The sequence below is a fragment of the Babylonia areolata genome, chromosome 6 (assembly GCF_041734735.1).
Source record: "Babylonia areolata isolate BAREFJ2019XMU chromosome 6, ASM4173473v1, whole genome shotgun sequence".
Taxonomy (NCBI): domain Eukaryota; kingdom Metazoa; phylum Mollusca; class Gastropoda; order Neogastropoda; family Buccinidae; genus Babylonia; species Babylonia areolata.
The window spans coordinates 68,528-92,065 of NC_134881.1; the positions used below are offsets into that span (position 1 = coordinate 68,528).

General features: G+C 48.0%; 1 pseudogene across 1 annotated transcript in view; it reads left to right on the plus strand.

The window, feature by feature from the left end:
* The first annotated feature begins 784 nt into the window (after positions 1-784).
* Positions 785-23,538, plus strand: part of LOC143283194 (gamma-aminobutyric acid type B receptor subunit 1-like) — a 140,340-nt pseudogene continuing 117,586 nt past the window's right edge. The window contains exon 1 of the transcript XR_013055372.1: positions 785-865. The product of XR_013055372.1 is annotated as a gamma-aminobutyric acid type B receptor subunit 1-like (transcript). The remainder of the gene's footprint in view (positions 866-23,538) is intronic.

Here is a 23,538-nt window from a genome sequence, read left to right on the forward strand (position 1 = left end):
TGGACACAGACTGGACCCACTTTGGACACAGACTGGACCCACTTTGGAAACTGCAGAATGGACCCACTTTGGACACAGACTGGACCCACTTTGGACACAGACTGGACCCACTTTGGAAACTGCAGAATGGACCCACTTTGGACACAGACTGGACCCACTTTGGACACTGCAGAATGGACCCACTTTGGACTCTCCTCTCTCTCTCCTCCGCCCCCAACCCCCGCCCTCTAACTCCCTCTCCAACAACCAGCAAAACTCAGGTAGCTGGATGTGATAAAGAGATACGCAGGTGTACTTGTAGCAATGTCAGCATCCACGGTTTCAAGCAACAATCGATCTCAAAGGAAGCGAAAACTGGAACATAGTTCCGAAAATTGTCTTTTATTATGACAAGCAGTGTGTGTGTGTGTGTGTGGGTGGGTGGGTGGGGTGGTAGGGAGGTGAAGCAGGAAGGGGCAATGTGTATGAGAGCGAGTGTGTGTGAGTGTGTGTGTGTATGTGTGTGCGCGCGCGTATTGCGTGCGTGCGTGTCTCGCGCATGCTTCATCACCATCACGACTCCAGCAAATTGTTGCGTGCGGCAGAGCACGCGCAAGTAAAGACAGTAGTGATGGCAGTGAAAACTGTTGAACGCAGGCAGTTGTGGGTTCTACCCCACTACTCGACCACTTCTAATTTATGATCAGCACGCGCCACCTCCACCCCCCCCCCCCCTCCCCGTCTGACGGCATGGCCTGTGTAAGTGAACCTGAGGGAGACACGACACCTCAGTTGTCCTTCGCTCCCTCACCAGTGACAGGTAGTAAAACATACCCGCCAGGCAGTCGTATCGGTCTTCAGCGCACACACGCCCAAGTTCTGAAATGTGAGTATCCATTGCAATTCTTGCAGATATCATAACTGTTTACTCAGTAATAACGATGCAATGTTGTCGTTTCTTTTCTGGATAATAATGATTATTTGCTATGGTGTGGTGTGCTATGGTGTGGTGTACTATGGTGCGCTGTGCTATGGTTGGGCTCTTATCTTTATACTTGGTATTTTCGAAACTGAAACTTTCTTGCACTTGGCAGTCTGTCATCTTTTTCCTACTTGTCCATTTCAAAATCCGGTCCATGAAATGAGAGAGAGAGAGAGAGACAGAGACAGATACAGAGGCAGAGAGTCAGAGACAGAGAACAAATTATATTCAGCGTACATACATTGACTTTTTAAATTTACTCTCAAGCAAACTTCAACTGCGCATATCTTTTCCATCCCACTCTGGGATTACCATTGCGAAATGATAATTGGAAGTGTTCAATCAGCCGAAATGATGATTTGAAGTGTTCAATCAGCCGAAATGATGATTTGAAGTGTTCAATCAGCCGAAATAAAAGCATTCTTTGGTTTGAAGATTATTACCTGGCATTCCCCATACAGCTTTCCTGGAGAAGTTGCAGTCCGCTTTCAACGTCTCTCTAAGTGTATCTACAGGGGGTTAGGGGGTGCACGGGAGGGGTAGTACCTCTAGAGGGGGGGCTTGTCACGCTCTTCCGGGAGTGGTTCGTCCTCTGTTGGTCCCCACCGGCACCCAGCTCTCATCTATGGGTCCTGCAGCGCTCAACCCCCGGGCAACGGCTTTGACAGGTTGGCTAAACTAGGTGAGGGTAGCCGACGGGTCTCAAACCCTCGGTGAGTTAGGGCTTGTCTACCCAAGCATGTGAAGACTGGATCCGGCGGACTCTGCGGAAGAAACCTTCATGGTTCAACGGAGAGGAAGGCGGTTGCAGCAGAGCACTGTGGAGTGCTGAGGGCAGGATGAGGCACATAGGACATCCTGGTCAACCACTGCATCCGTTTCCATCTCCAGTCGTCTTGACCTCGTCTTGCCTCTGGATACAGACGGTCTCGGACAAGAGAGTGAGGTCGACGGTGCGCAACTCCTCCTCAAAATAAACAAAGTCATCGCGCAAGTCATCAGTCATCCTTCATCCCATACCATCATTTTCCCTAAACCCTGTGGCGACAGGCGAGCGACGAAGCGACAGGTGTGGGTACACTGGCAGTCGTAGCCGCGGATCTGCACACAGGCGGCTCAGGCCATAGGGTCGTTTTTCACCGACTGGAGCAGCGGTGGAGATCGGCAGCACCCTGAGCGACTGAGCAGCCCTCTTCAGGACAGCACTGCTCACCTCCATGGCATGAGGAAGGGGCTAGAAAAGGTGCCCTAAACATTGCCTGCTCCACACCACCCTAGTCAGTATACCGCGGCTGACGGGGACCCTACTCAAGCGGTCGACACACAAAGGAAAGAAAGAAGAAAACAAGGAGCACCCCATTGACCATTGCCACATGGAACGTGCGTACGCTTCTGGACAGAGGCGACTCAGCCAGACCACAGAGACGCACAGCACTCATTGCGAGTGAATTAGCCGGGTACAACATCGACATCTCTGCCTTAAGTGAGACCAGACTGGCAGAAGAAGGCGAACTCTGTGATCGAGGCATAGGCTACACCTTCTTTTGGAGTGGTCGTGGACCTGAAGAGAGACGTGAGGCTGGAGTTGGCTTTGCAGTGAAGACAACCCTCGTTGGCATGCTGGCTGGCCCCCCGAAAGGAGTGAACGATCGCCTGATGACGATGAAACTCCCTATATGCAACGGGAAGAAGTTTACCACCATTGTCAGCGCCTACGCGCCCACCATGACCAACCCGGATGAGATCAAGGACAAGTTCTACGAGGACCTGAACGCTGTCATCACCACTGTTCCCAATGCAGACAAGCTCATCATTCTTGGTGACTTTAACGCGAGAGTTGGTTGTGACAGTACCTCCTGGGAAGGCGTGATTGGGAAGCATGGGGTTGGTAACTGTAACAGCTATGGCCAACTACTTCTCCAGACATGTGCCGAGCACGACCTTCTTATCACAAACACCATCTTCTGCCTCCCTACCCGTAACAGGACGTCATGGATGCATCCTCACTCTGGGCATTGGCATCTCATCGACTTTGTCATCGTCAGGAAGAGGGACAGGCAGGACGTACGAGTCACGAGGGCCATGTGCGGCGCCGAGTGCTGGACAGACCACCGCCTTATCGTCTCCAAGCTCAACCTCCGCATCCAGCCTAAGAGACGGCCTCAGGGCATGAAAGCACTCAAACGCCTGAATGTCAACAAGCTGGAGCTAGGCAACATCAAGCAGAGCTTTGCTGACACCCTGGAGGAACGCCTTGAGTCCACCGTGCTGGACAACCAGAATGTGGAGGCAGCATGGGGCGCACTGCATGAGACGGTGTACAACACTGCCATGGAGTGCCTGGGGCCTTCTGTCAGGAAGCACAAAGACTGGTTTGATGAGAACTGTACTGAGATCAAGCAGCTGCTATAAGTCAAACGCCAAGCCTACAGAGCCCACATTGAAGATCCCAAGTCACAGTCAAAGAAAGACATACTGAAGAGCGCACGCAGCACCATCCAGCTGAAGCTGCGGCAGATGCAGGATTCCTGGTTGAGCAACAAAGCTGATGCAGACAGGAACGACATGAAGAACTTCTATAACGGCCTGAAAGAAGTCTACGGTCCCACCACCTCCGGATCTGCTCCACTCCTCAGTACTGATGGTTCTACCCTGATCACTGACAAGGACGGGATCCTTGAGAGATGGGCTGAACACTTTGACAGCGTACTGAACCGCCCCTCCACCATCAATGATGAAGCCATCGACCGACTCCCCCAGGTGCCAGTCAGTGAGTCGTTGGATGCCATTCCAACTTTGGAGGAGACCCAGAAAGCTATCCGTCTGCTATCCAATGGCAAAGCCCCTGGCTCAGACTCCATTCCAGCTGAGGTCTACAAAGAAGGTAGTATGGCGCTGACTGAGAAGCTTTATCAGCTGTTCCAGCTCATCTGGCAGCATGAGGCAGTTCCACAGGACTTCAAAGACGCTTCCATCATACACCTGTACAAGTGCAAAGGAAATCGTCAGGCCTGTGACAACCATCGTGGAATATCCCTGCTGTCCATCGCAGGCAAGACTCTGGCCAGAGTGCTACTCAACCGTCTTATAGCGCACCTTGAGCAAGGTCTCCTACCAGAGAGCCAGTGTGGCTTCCGGAAAGAACGCGGGACTATCGACATGGTGTTTGCTGCCAGGCAGCTCCAGGAGAAGTGTCAGGAACAGAACGCCGACTTTTACTCAACGTATGTCGATCTGACCAAGGCCTTCGATACTGTTAGCAGAGATGGCCTTTGGAGAATCATGGCGAAGTACGGATGTCCCAGAAAGTTCATCACCATCATACGGCAACTACACGATGGGATGCTGGCCCGAGTCCAAGACAACGGAGAGGCTTCAGAACCATTCCCTGTCTCCAACGGAGTCAAGCAAGGGTGTGTTCTTGACCCCACCCTGTTCAGTCTCATGTTTTCAGCCATGCTGACAGATGCCTTCAGAGACGCTGACGTAGGCATTGTCATCAGGTACCGCACAGATGGCTCACTCTTCAAACTCAGGAGGCTTCAAGCAAAAACCAAGGTGAGGACAGACACCGACAACGACTTCCTGTTTGCTGATGACTGCGCTCTCAACGCTGCCTCCGAAGCTGACATGCAACACAGTGTCGACAAGTTCTCTGCTGCCTGTGACAACTTTGGCCTCACAATCAGCACAAAGGAGACTGAGGTGATGCACCAGCCAGCTCCAGGAAAGCCTTACGTTGAACCAAACATCTTCATCAACGGGCAACGACTGAACACGGTGGACAAGTTCACATACCTCTCTCGCACAGTTGTCATCGACGACGAGGTGAATGCCAGACTCGCCAAAGCCAGCGCTGCCTGCGGTAGACTCCATAAGAACGTTTGGAACAGGAGAGGCATCACATACAAGGCCATAGTTCTTACCACACTGCTCTATGGATGTGAATCATGGACGGTCTACAAACGCCATGCCAAAAAGCTGAACCACTTCCACCCCACCAGCCTCAGAAAACTTCTCGGCATAAAGTGGCAAGAGAAGATCCCTGCTCACTCGTGCAAACTTGCCCAGCATCTACACCATCTTGATGCAGGCCCAGCTGCGCTAGGCAGGCCATGTAGTTCGCATGCCAGACCACCGGCTCCCCAAGAAACTGCTGTACAGCGAACTCCAACATGGCAAGTACTCCCACGGAGGCCAAAAGAAGCGCTTCAAAGACACTCTGAAAGCTTCTCTGAAGGCCTTCAACATCAGCCACGACACATGGGAGCTGAATGCAATGGACAGACCAAAGTGGCGTTCGGCTGTCCACAAAGGCGCCAAATCCTGTGATGCCAACAGAATCGCTGCAGCAGAGCAACGCAGACAGGCCAGGAAAAGCAGTGCCAGCAAGTTCCCGACAGCCGCCACCATCCCCTGTCCACACTGCGTCAGAATCTTCCGGGCGCGGATTGGCCTGACCAGTCATCTGCGCACCCACAGAGCCCAACCCACCCACCCCCAGGGTGACTAGATGGTCCTCGTCGATCCCGACGGATGAACCACAAGTGTATCTACAGTAACAGCTAGTTACAAACCTCAGGATCAATGCCTGGTGGTAATGCACCCCGCCTTGGAAGCCAGTCTAAGAGTTCGAGTTCCACACAGACCAGGATCCCCCCCCCCTTCCCCCCCTCTTCCACAAGACTGTGTCGTGGTCTGGGGAGCTAGTTTTCGGGATGAGACGATAATCGAGTTCCCGTGTGAAACATCATGCTGGTGTGAAACAGCATGCACTTTAGGCACGTAAAAGAACCCACGGCAACAAGGGGGTTATCCCTAACGGAATATTGTAAAGAAAATCCACTGTGATTAGAAAATTATTACATTTGCGGACATAAAAAAAGCTAAAGTATATGAGAGAGTGGCATGGCAAGGTAGGGCACATTGCACACATACATCTTGTACACACATTAGGCACAGAAAAAGAGAGTGATGTCAAAAACTAAACAAAACAAACAAAAAGCAAACCCACTCACATAAAGTAAATATACATCAGCAATAGACAATGTTCTTCCCCTTTTTTCACCCTTTTTCGAAAAGAATAACGTAGATGAGACAATGAATTTAAGTTTCAACAACATTCTTCTGTTGTTGTTTTCAGAAGAAAAAGTGTAATTTTACGGAGTTTGCGAAGGTTTTATAGAAACTTGGTAAACACTGTTTGTCTGATGGTGTCAACATGGGGCACAGGAAACCTGATCATTGTTTGTCTGATGGTGTCAAAATGAGGCACAGGAAACCTGATCATTGTTTGTCTGAAGTTGTCAAAATGGCGCACAGGAAACTTGATCATTGTTTGCCTGATGGTGTCAAAATGGGGCACAGGAAACCTGATCATTGTTTGATGGTGTCAAAATGGGGCATAGGAAAACTGATCATCGTTTGTCTGATGGTGTCAAAATGGGGCAGAGGAAACCTGTTCATTGTTTGTCCGATGGTGTCAAAATGGGGCAGAGGAAACTTGATCATTGTTTGATGGTGTCAAAATGGGGCACAGGAAACATGATCATTGTCTGATGGTGTCAACATGGGGCAGAGGACACATGATCATTGTTTGTCTGATGGTGTCAAAATGGGGCACAGGAAACACGATCATTGTTTGTCTGATGGTGTCAACATGGGGCACAGGAAACCTGCTCATTGTCTGATGGTGTCAACATGGGGCACAGGAAACTTGATCATTGTTTGATGGTGTCAAAATGGGGCACAGGAAACTTGATCATTGTTTGTCTGATGGTGTCAACATGGGGCACAGGAAACATGATCATTGTTTGATGGTGTCAAAATGGGCCACAGGAAACTTGATCATTGTTTGTCTGATGGTGTCAACATGGGGCACAGGAAAACATGATCATTGTTTGATGGTGTCAAAATGGGCCACAGGAAACTTGATCATTGTTTGTCTGATGGTGTCAACATGGGGCACAGGAAACATGATCATTGTTTGTCTGAAGGTGTCAACATGGGGCACAGGAAACATGATCATTGTTTGTCTGATGGAGTCAAAATGGCGCACAGGAAACCTGTTCATTGTTTGTCTGATGGTGTCAAAATGGGGCACAGGAAACATGATCATTGTTTGTTTGATGGTGTCAAAATGGCGCACAGGAAACCTGTTCATCGTCTGATGGTGTCAACATGGGGCACAGGAAACATGATCATTGTTTGTTTGATGGTGTCAAAATGGCGCACAGGAAACCTGTTCATTGTCTGATGGTGTCAACATGGGGCACAGGAAACTTGATCATTGTTTGTCTGATGATGTCAAAATGGCGCACAGGAAACCTGTTCATTGTTTGTCTGATTGTGTCAACATGGGGCACAGGAAACATGATCATTGTTTGTTTGATGGTGTCAAAATGGGGCACAGGAAACCTGTTCATTGTCTGATGGTGTCAACATGGGGCACAGGAAACATGATCATTGTTTGTCTGATGGTGTCAAAATGGGGCAAGGAAACATGATCATTGTTTGCCTGATGGTGTCAGAATGGGGAACAGGAAACACGATCATTGTTGTCTGATGGTGTCAACATGGGGCACAGGAAACCTGTTCATTGTTTGTCCGATGGTGTCAAAATGGGGCACAGGAAACATGATCATTGTTTGATGGTGTCAAAATGGGGCACAGGAAACATGATCATTGTTTGATGGTGTCAAAATGAGGCACAGGAAACATGATCATTGTTTGTCTGATGGTGTCAACATGGGGCACAGGAAACATGATCATTGTTTGTCTGATGGTGTCAACATGGGGCACAGGAAACATGATCACTGTTTGTCTGATGGTGTCAACATGGGGCACAGGAAATCTGTTCATTGTCTGATGGTGTCAACATGGGGCACAGGAAACATGATCATTGTTTATCTGATGGTGTCAAAATGGGGCACAGGAAACTTGATCATTGTTTGTCTGATGGTGTCAACATGGGGCACAGGAAACTTGATCATTGTTTGTCTGATGGTGTCAACATGGGGCACAGGAAACTTGATCATTGTTTGTCTGATGGTGTCAACATGGGGCACAGGAAACCTGTTCATTGTCTGATGGTGTCAAAATGGGGCACAGGAAACTTGATCAATGTCGTTTGTGTGGAACATTTTATCTGTCGTTTGTGTGGAACATTTTATCACAGATTATATCATTGCTGTTCCTGCTGGTGCTGCACTGTAACGCCGGCATTCTTCCTTGATGGGGTGAACAGGAGCCCGAATTTCCTTGATGGGGTGAACAGGAGCCCGAATTTCCTTGATGGGGTGAACAGGAGCCCGAATTTCCTTGATGGGGTGAACAGCAGCCCGAATTTCCTTGATGGGGTGAACAGGAGCCTGAATTTCCTTGATGGGGTGAACAGCAGCCCGAATTTCCTTGATGGGGTGAACAGGAGCCCGAATTTCCTTGATGGGGTGAACAGCAGCCCGAATTTCCTTGATGGGGTGAACAGGAGCCCGAATTTCCTTGATGGGGTGAACAGCAGCCCGAATTTCCTTGATGGGGTGAACAGGAGCCTGAATTTCCTTGATGGGGTGAACAGCAGCCCCAATGTCCTTGATGGGGTGAACAGCAGCCCCAATGTCCTTGATGGGGTGAACAGGAACCTGAATTCCCTTGATGGGGTGAACAGCAGCCCCAATGTCCTTGATGGGGTGAACAGGAGCCTGAATTTCCTTGATGGGGTGAACAGCAGCCCCAATGTCCTTGATGGGGTGAACAGCAGCCCCAATGTCCTTGATGGGGTGAACAGGAACCTGAATTCCCTTGATGGGGTGAACAGCAGCCCCAATGTCCTTGATGGGGTGAACAGGAACCTGAATTCCCTTGATGGGGTGAACAGCAGCCCCAATGTCCTTGATGGGGTGAACAGGAACCTGAATTCCCTTGATGGGGTGAACAGCAGCCCCAATGTCCTTGATGGGGTGAACAGGAACCTGAATTCCCTTGATGGGGTGAACAGCAGCCCCAATGTCCTTGATGGGGTGAACAGCAGCCCCAATGTCCTTGATGGGGTGAACAGCAGCCCGAATTTCCTTGATGGGGTGAACAGGAGCCTGAATTTCCTTGATGGGGTGAACAGCAGCCCCATTGTCCTTGATGGGGTGAACAGGAACCTGAATTCCCTTGATGGGGTGAACAGCAGCCCCAATGTCCTTGATGGGGTGAACAGGAACCTGAATTCCCTTGATGGGGTGAACAGCAGCCCCAATGTCCTTGATGGGGTGAACAGCAGCCCCAATGTCCTTGATGGGGTGAACAGCAGCCCGAATTTCCTTGATGGGGTGAACAGGAGCCTGAATTTCCTTGATGGGGTGAACAGCAGCCCCAATGTCCTTGATGGGGTGAACAGGAACCTGAATTCCCTTGATGGGGTGAACAGCAGCCCAGATGTCCTTGATGGGGTGAACAGGAACCTGAATTCCCTTGATGGGGTGAACAGCAGCCCCAATGTCCTTGATGGGGTGAACAGCAGCCCCAGTGTCCTTGATGGGGTGAACAGCAGCCCCAATGTCCTTGATGGGGTGAACAGCAGCCCCAGTGTCCTTGATGGGGTGAACAGCAGCCCGAATTTCCTTGATGGGGTGAACAGGAGCCTGAATTTCCTTGATGGGGTGAACAGCAGCCCCAATGTCCTTGATGGGGTGAACAGGAGCCTGAATTCCCTTGATGGGGTGAACAGCAGCCCCAATGTCCTTGATGGGGTGAACAGCAGCCCCAGTGTCCTTGATGGGGTGAACAGCAGCCCGAATTTCCTTGATAGGGTGAACAGGAACCCGAATTTTCCTTGATGGGGTGAACAGCAGCCCCAATGTCTTTGATGGGGTGAACAGGAACCTGAATTCCCTTGATGGGGTGAACAGCAGACCCAATGTCCTTGATGGGGTGAACAGGAACCTGAATTCCCTTGATGGGGTGAACAGCAGCCCCAATGTCCTTGATGGGGTGAACAGCAGCCCCAGTGTCCTTGATGGGGTGAACAGCAGCCCGAATTTTCCTTGATGGGGTGAACAGGAGCCTGAATTTCCTTGATGGGGTGAACAGCAGCCCCAATGTCCTTGATGGGGTGAACAGCAGCCCCAATGTCCTTGATGGGGTGAACAGGAACCTGAATTCCCTTGATGGGGTGAACAGCAGCCCCAATGTCCTTGATGGGGTGAACAGCAGCCCCAATGTCGTTGATGGGGTGAACAGGAACCTGAATTCCCTTGATGGGGTGAACAGCAGCCCCAATGTCCTTGATGGGGTGAACAGGAACCTGAATTCCCTTGATGGAGTGAACAGCAGCCCCAATGTCCTTGATGGGGTGAACAGCAGCCCCAGTGTCCTTGATGGGGTGAACAGCAGCCCCAATGTCCTTGATGGGGTGAACAGCGGCCCCAATTTCATAGAGAAGTCTGTTGTGACATAAAGTGACCCAGTACAGCATAACACAGTGCAGTTCAGGCGATTCGTGAGAAAATAATCAGATCAGTTTCCATCGTCTGTGATTACCACGACAGCAATTGGCCAGTTCATAAATTGTAGCATCGATCCAGAAAACCGTGTGCGGCTGCCCACGTGGCAGGGAACGGGAGAAGGAAGAAGAAAGGTGGTGCACTCAATCCTCTCACTCAGTAAAATGCAGCCAGTGGGCTCTGTTGGCTGATGAGTGTGTATGTACTGAGCGACCATCACAGAGTGATGCAGCGGAAATCAAACAACATGTCCTCTAAGTCTCTGGATCTATAGGGCAGAACTGACAGCACGGCCTCGTTCAAATAGCCTGACCCAGGGGATCATGCCAGTCACGCTCTAGGTTGTTGACACATTCCTGTGTGCTAAGAACCGTTTGGAATACTGCCTCTAATCCGCTGTCCATTATCTTGGGTCCAATGTAGGTGACATCCACAGTCTTCAGCCACTTCTTCCTTCAGTCGATGACCTTGTCAATTCTACGCACGCGTGCGTGTGCGTGTGTGTGGGTGGGTGGGTGCGCGCGCGCGCGCGTGTGTGTGTGTGTGACTTAATTTCTGTCCGATTTTGTTTTCTTTTGTATGCCAGGAAGAAGTCAGGTTTAGTTTCAATATGGCATCAAATTGTGCGGAGTGGTCCATACACGCTACGCCACATGTTAGAAAACAAGAGGAAGCACATGCGCACCCTCTCAGCGCAAAACAGTTTTGAAGGTTATAAGTAAAACCAAGACTGGTTCTTGACGCTTCTTCCCCTTCTTTATGAAACACGAAGACATCAGGGCATGGATTTATCATTCACTCTATTAACTTTTTTTCTTCTTCCCCTTCTTTATGAAACACGAAGACGTCAGGGCATGGATTTATCATTCACTCTATTAACTTTTTTTCTTCTTCCCCTTCTTTATGAAACACGAAGACGTCAGGGCATGGATTTATCATTCACTCTATTAACTTTTTTTTCTTCTTCCCCTTCTTTATGAAACACGAAGACATCAGGGCTTGGATTTATCATTCACTCTATTTTCGCACATCCGATGAGTCTTTCTCAGGCTTTTGGTGTGGTGTTCAGTTTATAATGTTGGAACTGACTGTCAAGAGTTCCCTTTAGTCCCCTGAACATTGTTCTCCTTTCAGTTTTCAGCTCATGATGATTTTCAGATACCTGTTTTTTAACAAAAGAGAGCTCCCTGCCAAGCTATGTGAAGTTTCTCTTTGCTCTCTGTCTCTGTCTCTGTTTCTATCTCTCTCTCTTTGTCTCTCTCTCTCTGTGTCTCTGTCTCTGTTTGTCTGTCTGTCTGTCTGTCTCTCTTTCTCTCTCACCCTGTGTGTGTGTGTGTGTGTGTGTGTGTGTGTGTGTGTGTGTGTGTGTGTAGTCAGTGACAGTTTGTTTGCCTTACATTTTTTTATGATGCAGTTTACAGTATGACGATTCAGTTCACAGTTTAAGAAGAGGGAGCATCGCTGTTCATGTTTTCATAACCTACCGAAAGCTGACATTGATTACGGGATCTTTAACGTGGGTAGTTGATCTTCCGTGTGATGGGGATTAAGGTTTTTAACAGGTCTGCATATCTGTTCAGCACGGAGATTGGAAAATGTCCCCACGCTTAACCCATTATACTCAGACACAGGGATCGAACCCGGGACCCTTGGATTAGAAGTCCAAGGCTTTAACCATTCGGCCATTGCGCCCGTCAAATCGCTAAGAAATGATGGTTTCATCCCCGAAAGTTTCTTTCAGGATAGTCTCAAAATGTTAAAGCATGAAGCTATACTAGAAGTTGTCTTCGCCATGTCCATCAGGTTGTTTTGTTTTTAATGTGGTTGTCTTTGCCATCTCCATCAGGTTGCTTTGTTTTTAATGTGGTTGTCTTTGCCATGTCCATCAGGTTGCTTTGTTTTTAATGTGGTTGTCTTCACCATGTCTATCAGGTTGTTTTTTTTTAATGTGGTTGTCTTCACCATGTACATCAGGTTGCTTTGTTTTTAATGTGGTTGTCTTTGCCATCTCCATCAGGTTGCTTTGTTTTTAATGTGGTTGTCTTTGCCATGTCCATCAGGTTGTTTTGTTTTTAATGTGGTTGTCTTCGCCATGTCCATCAGGTTGTTTTGTTTTTAATGTGGAAGGAGACTGGGGTAGGTTAGCAGGAGAAGGGGTGGAGTGAGGGAATATCTAATGTTAAAAGTTCTTCCAGAGCGATTGTCAGCGGATGCAGTCAAATACTTTCTCAAAATCTGTAGGCTCCATTCAAAGATGCGGTTTCAAGGAAGAACTGTCAAATCGGAAGACACTGCTGACTGTGGGGTTGGGTGCGTCAAACAAAGTACCATGAACAGAGCTGGGTGACTGGCTATACGCACACAATATGCCATTAAACAGCACAGCTGGATGATTGGCTGTACAAACAGAAAAAAAACAGTTCCAGTGGAAGAGAATGGATCTGTCACAAGAGACAGTCACCATGTTCCACAATGGACAGAAAGCTGTGGAAACATGTGCTGACCCGTTGTGGTGGTCATGTTATCCGCCCCCTTCACACACAATGCCTCCAGAGAGTACTGGAAAGCATGCATACAGACCTGAATTTCCTTGAATGTCAGCAATGAAATTATTTTCATTTGCATTGGTTAGTGCTTATATTGTTATGTCATAAGTATAATTTGTGCTTATTCTATTACATTATAAATGTTGTACAAATCTTGTAGGGACGTCACCTTTTGACGACTTCGAAGCTGTTGACTTAGTTTTGGTGAGGACAAAGAAGCTGTTGACTTAGTTTTGGTGAGGACAAAGAAGCTGTTGACTTAGTTTTGATGAGGACAAAGAAGCTGTTGACTTAGTTTTGATGAGGACAAAGAAGCTGTTGACTTTGTTTTGATTAGGACAAAGAAGCTGTTGACTTTGTTTTGATGAGGACAAAGGGCACAACACGATGAGGACAAAGAGCACAACACGATGAGGACAAAGAGCACAACACGATGAGGACAAAGAACACAACACATTACAAAAGTGAGACTCACTCAAGATACAAAGCAGATCACGATCATCCAATAAGATGAACAGACTGAAGAAATCAGATGAACAGACTGAAGAAATAAGATAACCAGACTGAAGAAATAAAAAAGATAAACAGACTGAAGAAATCAGATAAACAGACTGAAGAAATAAAAAAGATAAACAGACTGAAGAAATCAGATGAACAGACTGAAGAAATCAGATGAACAGACTGAAGAAATAAGATAACCAGATTGAAGAAATAAGATAACCAGACTGAAGAAATAAGATGAACAGACTGAAGAAATAACATAACCAGATTGAAGAAATAAGATAACCAGACTGAAGAAATAAGATGAACAGACTGAAGAAATCAGATGAACAGACTGAAGAAATCAGATGAACAGACTGAAGAGTGATTGGTTCCAATCCTTCACCCACCCTTTTACAAAGAAAATACGGACATAGTGTTTAGATTCATCACTCTGTAACAGAAAAAGGACATAGTGTTTAGATTCATCACTCTGTAACAGAAAAAGGACATAATGTTTAGATTCATCACTCTGTAACAGAAAACGAACATAGTGTTTTGATTCATCACTCTGTAACAGAAAACGAACATAGTGTTTTGATTCATCACTCTGTAACAGAAAACGAACATAGTGTTTTGATTCATCACTCTGTAACAGAAAAAAGACATGATGGTTTGATTCATCACTCTGTAACAGAAAAAAAGTACATAGTGTTTTGATTCATCACTCTGTAACAGAAAAAGGACATAGTATTTTGATTCATCACCCTGTAACAGAAAAAAATAAGGGCTTAGAATTGGTGATTCATACTCTATTCGAAATAAAGGGGGCGGTGGAGGGGGGGGGGGGTGTCGGGGGGTATATAGTGCTGGTGAGTCATCACTCTGTAACCAGAAAAAGGTCATAGTGTTGGTGATTCGTAACAGAAAGGGAAAGTGAGAATACTTCATCAAATTGAAAAAAAAGGTTAAAGAAGAAGAAGAAAAAAAAAAACATAAAAAGGCAGACACAATAACACGAAAATGAATGAACGCAAAAGAGATTTATTATTATTATTATTATTATTATTATTATTATTATTATTATTATTTCTTGTTGTTGTTGTTGATAAATGAATGTCTCAACGAATGAATAAACAGACCAACCGATAAAACTCAGTGGAAATCTTACCTCTCCTTTTCCACTGACATCCCTAACACAGAGCATTCTCTACTTTCATTCTTTAATGGAAGTGCTTTGAATGTCACTGATGATGAAAAGATCATGACACAGGAAGAACACCTGTTAAATCTTATTGGCTTACTGTTTACTATGGAGAAAAATTTTCTCCCATAATTTTTTTTTTTAAGTTCGGGCTGTTTCTCACTGGGTAAAACCTGTTGCCATGATCCAATGCCACAAATATTCTTCTCTATATTCTCAACAAGACCCCTGATGTGTGCCTTTGACCAAATACATCAAACATTCAATCACTGTGTGTTTGTCTCTTGTCTTTCACTTTGTTTCTCTCATTCAGTCTGTTCCTCACCTCCATCACCCATTCCTCCCTCCCTCCCTCCCTCCCTCCCTCTGTTCCCCACACCTCCATCACCCATTACCCCTCCTTCCCTCCCTCTGTTCCCCACACCTCCATCACCCTCCCTCCCTCACGCGGTTCCCCACACCTCCATCACCATCACCCCTCCCTCCCTCCCTCCCTCCCTCTGTTCCCCACACCTCCATCACCCCTCCCTCCCTCCCTCCCTCTGTTCCCAACACCTCCAACATCCATTACCCCCTCCCTCCCTCCCTCCCTCCCTCTGTTCCCCACACCTCCATCACCCCTCCCTCCCTCCCTCCCTCTGTTCCCCACACCTCCATCACCCATTACCCCCTCCTTCCCTCCCTCCCTCCCTCCCTCTGTTCCCCACACTCCATCACCCATTACCCTCTCCTTCCCTCCCTCTGTTCCCCACACTCCATCACCCATTACCCCCTCCTTCCCTCCCTCCCTCCCTCCCTCTGTTCCCCACACTCCATCACCCATTACCCTCTCCTTCCCTCCCTCTGTTCCCCATTCCTCACTCCCTCCCTCCCTCTCTCCCTCTGTTCCCCACACCTCCATCATCCCTCCCTCCCTCTGTTCCCCACACCTCCATCACCCCTCCCTCCCTCTGTTCCCCACACCTCCATCACCCCTCCCTCCCTCCCTCTGTTCCCCACACCTCCATCACCCCTCCCTCCCTCTGTTCCCCACACCTCCATCACCCCTCCCTCCCTCCCTCTGTTCCCCACACCTCCATCACCCCTCCCTCCCTCTGTTCCCCACACCTCCATCACCCCTCCCTCCCTCCCTCTGTTCCCCACACCTCCAACACCCCTCCCTCCCTCTCTCTGTTCCCCACACCTCCATCACCCCTCCCTCCCTCTGTTCCCCACACCTCCAACACCCCTCCCTCCCTCCCTCTGTTCCCCACACCTCCAACACCCCTCCCTCCCTCTCTCTGTTCCCCACACCTCCATCACCCCTCCCTCCCTCTGTTCCCCACACCTACAACACACCTCCCTCCCTCCCTCTGTTCCCCACACCTCCATCACCCCTCCCTCCCTCTGTTCCCCACACCTCCATCACCCCTTCCTCCCTCCCTCTGTTCCCCACACCTCCATCACCCCTCCCTCCCTCCCTCTGTTCCCCACACCTCCAACACCCCTCCCTCCCTCCCTCTGTTCCCCACACCTCCATCACCCCTCCCTCCCTCTGTTCCCCACACCTCCAACACCCCTCCCTCCCTCCCTCTGTTCCCCACACCTCCAACACCCCTCCCTCCCTCTGTTCCCCACACCTCCAACACCCCTCCCTCCCTCCCTCTGTTCCCCACACCCCCAACACCCCTCCCTCCCTCTGTTCCCCACACCTCCATCACCCCTCCCTCCCTCCCTCTGTTCCCCACACCTCCATCACCCCTCCCTCCCTCCCTCTGTTCCCCACACCTCCAACACCCCTCCCTCCCTCTGTTCCCCACACTTCCAACACCCCTCCCTCCCTCTGTTCCCCACACCTCCATCACCCCTCCCTCCCTCTGTTCCCCACACCTCCATCACCCCTCCCTCTGTTCCCCACACCTCCATCACCCCTCCCTCCCTCCCTCTGTTCCCCACACCTCCATCACCCCTCCCTCCCTCTGTTCCCCACACCTCCAACACACCTCCCTCCCTCCCTCTGTTCCCCACACCTCCATCACCCCTCCCTCCCTCTGTTCCCCACACCTCCATCACCCCTCCCTCCCTCTGTTCCCCACACCTCCATCACCCCTCCCTCCCTCCCTTCCTCACTGTCTCTGTTCCGCATTTAGACAGTTGAGAGAAGCTGAAGCTCGTAATATACTGTACTCTAGCTGCCTTTTTATGTGACGGTGGTTAAATATCTATCTATCTATCTATCTATCTATCTATCTATCTATCTATCTATCTAAAAGAAAGTTCATGTTTATTCAAATAATCGATGGGGCTTCTTTTTTGGACAGCCATTGAAGCATTGTTCTTTTCAATACTTCTTAAGTATGATTTCTTTTCCGGTTACCACAACATTCGAACGGACACAGTCAATCGTAGCGCAACTCAAACAGTATATCATGAGTGAAATGGTAAGATATCAAAACGTTAAACGTCTTTTAACTGGTCCCTCAGAAAACGTTCCGGTTTGTTTGATGATCGTATTATATATCTGTTCATTTATCTATTCATTTATTTACATTTGATAACAAATCCAAGCTCTGATTTCGTCGTTTGCTATACAATGTGGAAAAAAAACGTAAAAAAACAGAAGTTCTGATAAAATTTTCGCCTGACCCCTGACCCCCGCTCCCTCCCCAGGTGATTGGCACCTAGGGTGGGAGTGGTGGTAGTTAGGAGTGGGGGTGTTAGTTGACAAAATCTCTCATGAATGCTCTTGCTGGAAATTTGTTCTTACATATATATATATATATATATATATATATACATACATACCTACATACATACATACATATATCGTTTTGACTGCAGTTATGTCATTTTTTTTCTCAATTTGTGTTTGTCATTTGTCTGTCTGGTTAATCGTGTGTTATAATTTTTTGAAGTCGCTAAATTCTGAGGAAGAACTTGTTGTGTAATTAAATGCAAATTTGTTTTATACTCTGAGAATATCAAAGATGTCGTCAGTATCAACATCGGAATGCCACTGTTGCAGTCTTGTCAGATGCGTATGACTAAGGTTTCAACCCAGCCGGATGTGATCGTAATATTGAAGCCGTTCAAGTACACACACCACTTGAACGTAACTCACGCTCCACAGATGCCATAAAAAGGAAATTTATGAACGTCGGCTGAGTGTGTAAGAAAATGTTTGAACACTTTTTGACTTCCTGATATCAGAACGTGAAACCAGAAACAAGTGACCTTGTTATCTTTGCTGCTATCTCAGTTGGATTTCGGCCCGGTCAGCCCGTAAATCATTTTTTATTAGAGTGAATTTACCGAGTTATAAAAGTGTTTATAATAGTTTGCCGAATTCCCTTTTGGGGGTAGGCCTGGCTTCTCTGTGAGTCTGTTTTTTTTCCTTTTAAAATTCAGAGCATTTCACTTGCTTCCTAAACGCAATAAATCAAAGTGAGTAAAAGAGAATTGATCAACCAGCAACCATATAATTGGAAAACCAGTCATCAGCCCCATTCGAAATCTGTGACGTTTGGCGAAAATTCAGGAGAGCACACGGATTTATACTCTCTCTTACTACCACCACCACCAGCACCACTACTATTACTACTACCACTACTACTACTACCAGCATTGTGTAATGTAGGCCCTGAACAGGGCAGGGACTGGATGAAAAACAAAGCGCACCAGTGCTTACCTATTATCCTCGAAAATAAAGAATTTTGTCTCGTCTTCTCTCTCTCTCTCTCTCTCTCTCTCTCTCTGTGGTCATGCGCGTGTCAGTGTGTGCGCGCGCGCGCGCGTGTGTGTGTGTGTGTGTGTGTGAGAGAGAGAGAGAGAGAGAGAGCCGAACTATCGTCTCAACAACAGGTAACGGTCAACAGCGGCCTTGGGCATTATCCGGATGATGATTACAATCCTGTTGACAACGACCATAGGCCAGGAACCCTTCATCATACTCTCATTATCACTTCACTAGCTTCGTCAACATCAAGAATGCAAAAACTATGACAATGTTATTGTCATCACAATAATGTTCATTACCATCTCGTAATCGAGACCTCCGTCATGCACTTCACAAGATTTCGAATTCTTATGAGCCCTCCCCCCTCCCCCCCCCCCCACCCCCCTCATTTTTCCTGTCATTATTATCCCCGTCGACAGTATCACCCATAAATAGCCGTCGTTCAGCCAAACTGTAAGGAATGTTCGAGCACGCACACACACACACACACACACACACACACACACACACACACGTATATATATATATATATATATATATATATATATATATATATATATATATATATACAGAGGTAACTTGCCTGAAGGCGACATGAATTTGGTCTTGAACACAGGCCCTGGGAGTTGCGACCCAAGAACGCAGACAGCTTGCTGTGTTTGCTCTGTGACTCTCTCTGACAAGGCTCTGTGACTCTGACAAAGCTCTGCGACTCTGTATGACAAAGCTCTGTGACTCTGACAAAGCTCTGTGACTCTCTCTGACAAAGCTCTGTGACTCTCTCTCTGACAAGGCTCTGTGACTCTGACAAGCTCTGTGACTCTCTGACAAAGCTCTGTGACTCTGACAAAGCTCTGTGACTCTCTCTGACAAGGCTCTGTGACTCTGACAAAGCTCTGTGACTCTGTCTGACAAAGCTCTGTGACTCTGACAAAGCTCTGTGACTCTCTCTGACAAAGCTCTGTGACTCTCTCTGACAAGGCTCTGTGACTCTGACAAAGCTCTGTGACTCTCTGACAAAGCTCTGTGACTCTGACAAAGCTCTGTGACTCTCTGACAAAGCTCTGTGACTCTGACAAAGCTCTGTGACTCTCTGACAAGGCTCTGTGACTCTGACAAAGCTCTGTGACTCTCTGACAAAGCTCTGTGACTCTCTCTGACAAGGCTCTGTGACTCTGACAAAGCTCTGTGACTCTCTGACAAAGCTCTGTGACTCTCTGACAAAGCTCTGTGACTCTGACAAAGCTCTGTGACTCTCTCTCTGACAAAGCTCTGTGACTCTCTGACAAAGCTCTGTGACTGACAAAGCTCTGTGACTCTCTCTCTGACAAGGCTCTGTGACTCTCTCTGACAAAGCTCTGTGACTCTCTCTCTGACAAGGCTCTGTGACTCTCTCTCTGACAAAGCTCTGTGACTCTCTCTCTGACAAAGCTCTGTGACTCTCTGACAAAGCTCTGTGACTCTCTCTCTGACAAGGCTCTGTGACTCTGACAAAGCTCTGTGACTCTCTCTGACAAGGCTCTGTGACTCTGACAAAGCTCTGTGACTCTCTCTCTGACAAGGCTCTGTGACTCTCTCTGACAAAGCTCTGTGACTCTGACAAAGCTCTGTGACTCTCTCTGACAAAGCTCTGTGACTCTGACAAAGCTCTGTGACTCTCTCTCTGACAAGGCTCTGTGACTCTGACAAAGCTCTGTGACTCTGTCTGACAAAGCTCTGTGACTCTGACAAAGCTCTGTGACTCTCTCTGACAAAGCTCTGTGACTCTGACAAAGGTCTGTGACTCTCTCTGACAAGGGTCTGTGACTCTGACAAAGCTCTGTGACTCTCTCTCTCTCTGACAAAGCTCTGTGACTCTGACAAAGCTCTGTGACTCTCTGACAAAGCTCTGTGACTCTCTCTCTGACAAGGCTCTGTGACTCTGACAAGGCTCTGTGACTCTGACAAAGCTCTGTGACTCTCTCTGACAAAGCTCTGTGACTCTCTCTGACAAAGCTCTGTGACTCTGACAAAGCTCTGTGACTCTCTCTGACAAAGCTCTGTGACTCTGACAAAGCTCTGTGACTCTCTCTGACAAAGCTCTGTGACTCTGACAAAGCTCTGTGACTCTCTCTGACAAAGCTCTGTGACTCTCTCTCTCTCTGACAAAGCTCTGTGACTCTGACAAAGCTCTGTGACTCTGACAAAGCTCTGACAAAGCTCTGTGACTCTCTGACAAAGCTCTGTGACTCTCTGACAAAGCTCTGTGACTCTCTCTCTCTCTGACAAAGCTCTGTGACTCTCTGACAAAGCTCTGTGACTCTCTCTGACAAGGCTCTGTGACTCTGACAAAGCTCTGTGACTCTGACAAAGCTCTGTGACTCTCTCTGACAAGGCTCTGTGACTCTGACAAAGCTCTGTGACTCTCTCTGACAAGGCTCTGTGACTCTGACAAAGCTCTGTGACTCTCTCTGACAAAGCTCTGTGACTCTCTGACAAAGCTCTGTGACTCTGACAAAGCTCTGTGACTCTCTCTCTCTCTCTGACAAAGCTCTGTGACTCTCTCTGACAAAGCTCTGTGACTCTCTGACAAAGCTCTGTGACTCTGACAAAGCTCTGTGACTCTGACAAAGCTCTGTGACTCTCTCTCTCTCTGACAAAGCTCTGTGACTCTGACAAAGCTCTGTGACTCTGACAAAGCTCTGTGACTCTCTCTCTCTCTCTGACAAAGCTCTGTGACTCTCTCTGACAAAGCTCTGTGACTCTCTCTCTCTCTGACAAAGCTCTGTGACTCTCTGACAAAGCTCTGTGACTCTGACAAAGCTCTGACAAAGCTCTGTGACTCTCTGACAAAGCTCTGTGACTCTCTGACAAAGCTCTGTGACTCTGACAAAGCTCTGTGACTCTCTCTCTGACAAAGCTCTGTGACTCTGACAAAGCTCTGTGACTCTCTCTCTGACATAGCTCTGTGACTCTCTGACATAGCTCTATGACTCTCTGACAAAGCTCTGTGACTCTCTGACATAGCTCTGTGACTCTCTGACAAAGCTCTGTGACTCTCTGACAAAGCTCTGACTCTGACAAAGCTCTGTGACTCTCTGACAAAGCTCTGAACAGTGGTGCGGAAGGGAGTCACTGGGATTTCTAATTACAGACGATTGGGGGTTATCTGCTTGAGTGCAATGCGCGTGTCTTGAATACGACGATAACCTTCAAGGTAAACTGTTCCCACGGGTCTCTGCCATGTCAGAGGTAACTTGCCTGAAGGCGACATGAATTTGGTCTTGAACACAGGCCCTGGGAGTTGCGACCCACGAACGCAGACAGCTTGCTGTGTTTGCGAAATTGGTGCTCGTGAATTGTGCATTGAAAATGTCTCCAACGGACTTTGTATACATTAACGGACTGTTAAGCTAGCCACAATCATTTTTTTTAAACCAAAAACTGAAGCTCTGTCTCTGTTCCTCTCCTTTCCCCTTCTCTCTTACGACCGTGACTCATTATTTTCTTTTTAGTTACATCATCTGTATGCCCTTATTAATCATTGTTCATTCTGCTCAGTGTTTCGCTCATGTCATGTGTGTGTGTGTGTGTTTGTGTGTGTGAGTGTGTGTGTTCGCGCGCGCACGCGCTTCCACATATATACTATACAGGTTGGTGACCTTACATTAAAATTTCGGAGTTCCGAGTTCTCTCTCTCTTTCTCTCTCATAAACGCACACACGCACGCACACACACGCACGCGCGCGCGCCCGCGCGCGCGCACACACACACACACACACACACACACACACACACACAACGGCGAAAACGCGCAGTGCAATCAATACCGGTGATGATGGATATGGTTAAACTACAGGTGACCGTTTGAATGTCATCATTTGGACAACGAGTCTCGCGGGTAATGACCGTAGTCATCAGTGTCTTACCACAGGTCTAACGGAAACGATGAATGACCGTAGTCACCAGTGTCTTACCACAGGTCTAACGGAAACGATGAATGACCGTAGTCATCAGTGTCTTACCACAGGTCTAACGGAAACGATGAATGGCGGATACTGACCGTAGTCACCAGTGTCTTACCACAGGTCTAACGGAAACGATGAATGACCGTAGTCACCAGTGTCTTACCACAGGTCTAACGGAAACGATGAATGACCGTAGTCACCAGTGTCTTACCACAGGTCTAACGGAAACGATGAATGACGGATACTGACCGTAGTCACCAGTGTCTTACCACAGGTCTAACGGAAACGATGAATGACCGTAGTCATCAGTGTCTTACCACAGGTCTAACGGAAACGATGAATGGCGGATACTGACCGTAGTCACCAGTGTCTTACCACAGGTCTAACGGAAACGATGAATGACGGATACTGACCGTAGTCACCAGTGTCTTACCACAGGTCTAACGGAAACGATGAATGACCGTAGTCACCAGTGTCTTACCACAGGTCTAACGGAAACGATGAATGACCGTAGTCACCAGTGTCTTACCACAGGTCTAACGGAAACGATGAATGGCGGATACTGACCGTAGTCACCAGTGTCTTACCACAGGTCTAACGGAAACGATGAATGACCGTAGTCATCAGTGTCTTACCACAGGTCTAACGGAAACGATGAATGACCGTAGTCATCAGTGTCTTACCACAGGTCTAACGGAAACGATGAATGACCGTAGTCACCAGTGTCTTACCACAGGTCTAACGGAAACGATGAATGGCGGATACTGACCGTAGTCACCAGTGTCTTACCACAGGTCTAACGGAAACGATGAATGACCGTAGTCATCAGTGTCTTACCACAGGTCTAACGGAAACGATGAATGACCGTAGTCACCAGTGTCTTACCACAGGTCTAACGGAAACGATGAATGACCGTAGTCATCAGTGTCTTACCACAGGTCTAACGGAAACGATGAATGACCGTAGTCACCAGTGTCTTACCACAGGTCTAACGGAAACGATGAATGGCGGATACTGACCGTAGTCACCAGTGTCTTACCACAGGTCTAACGGAAACGATGAATGACCGTAGTCACCAGTGTCTTACCACAGGTCTAACGGAAACGATGAATGACCGTAGTCACCAGTGTCTTACCACAGGTCTAACGGAAACGATGAATGGCGGATACTGACCGTAGTCACCAGTGTCTTACC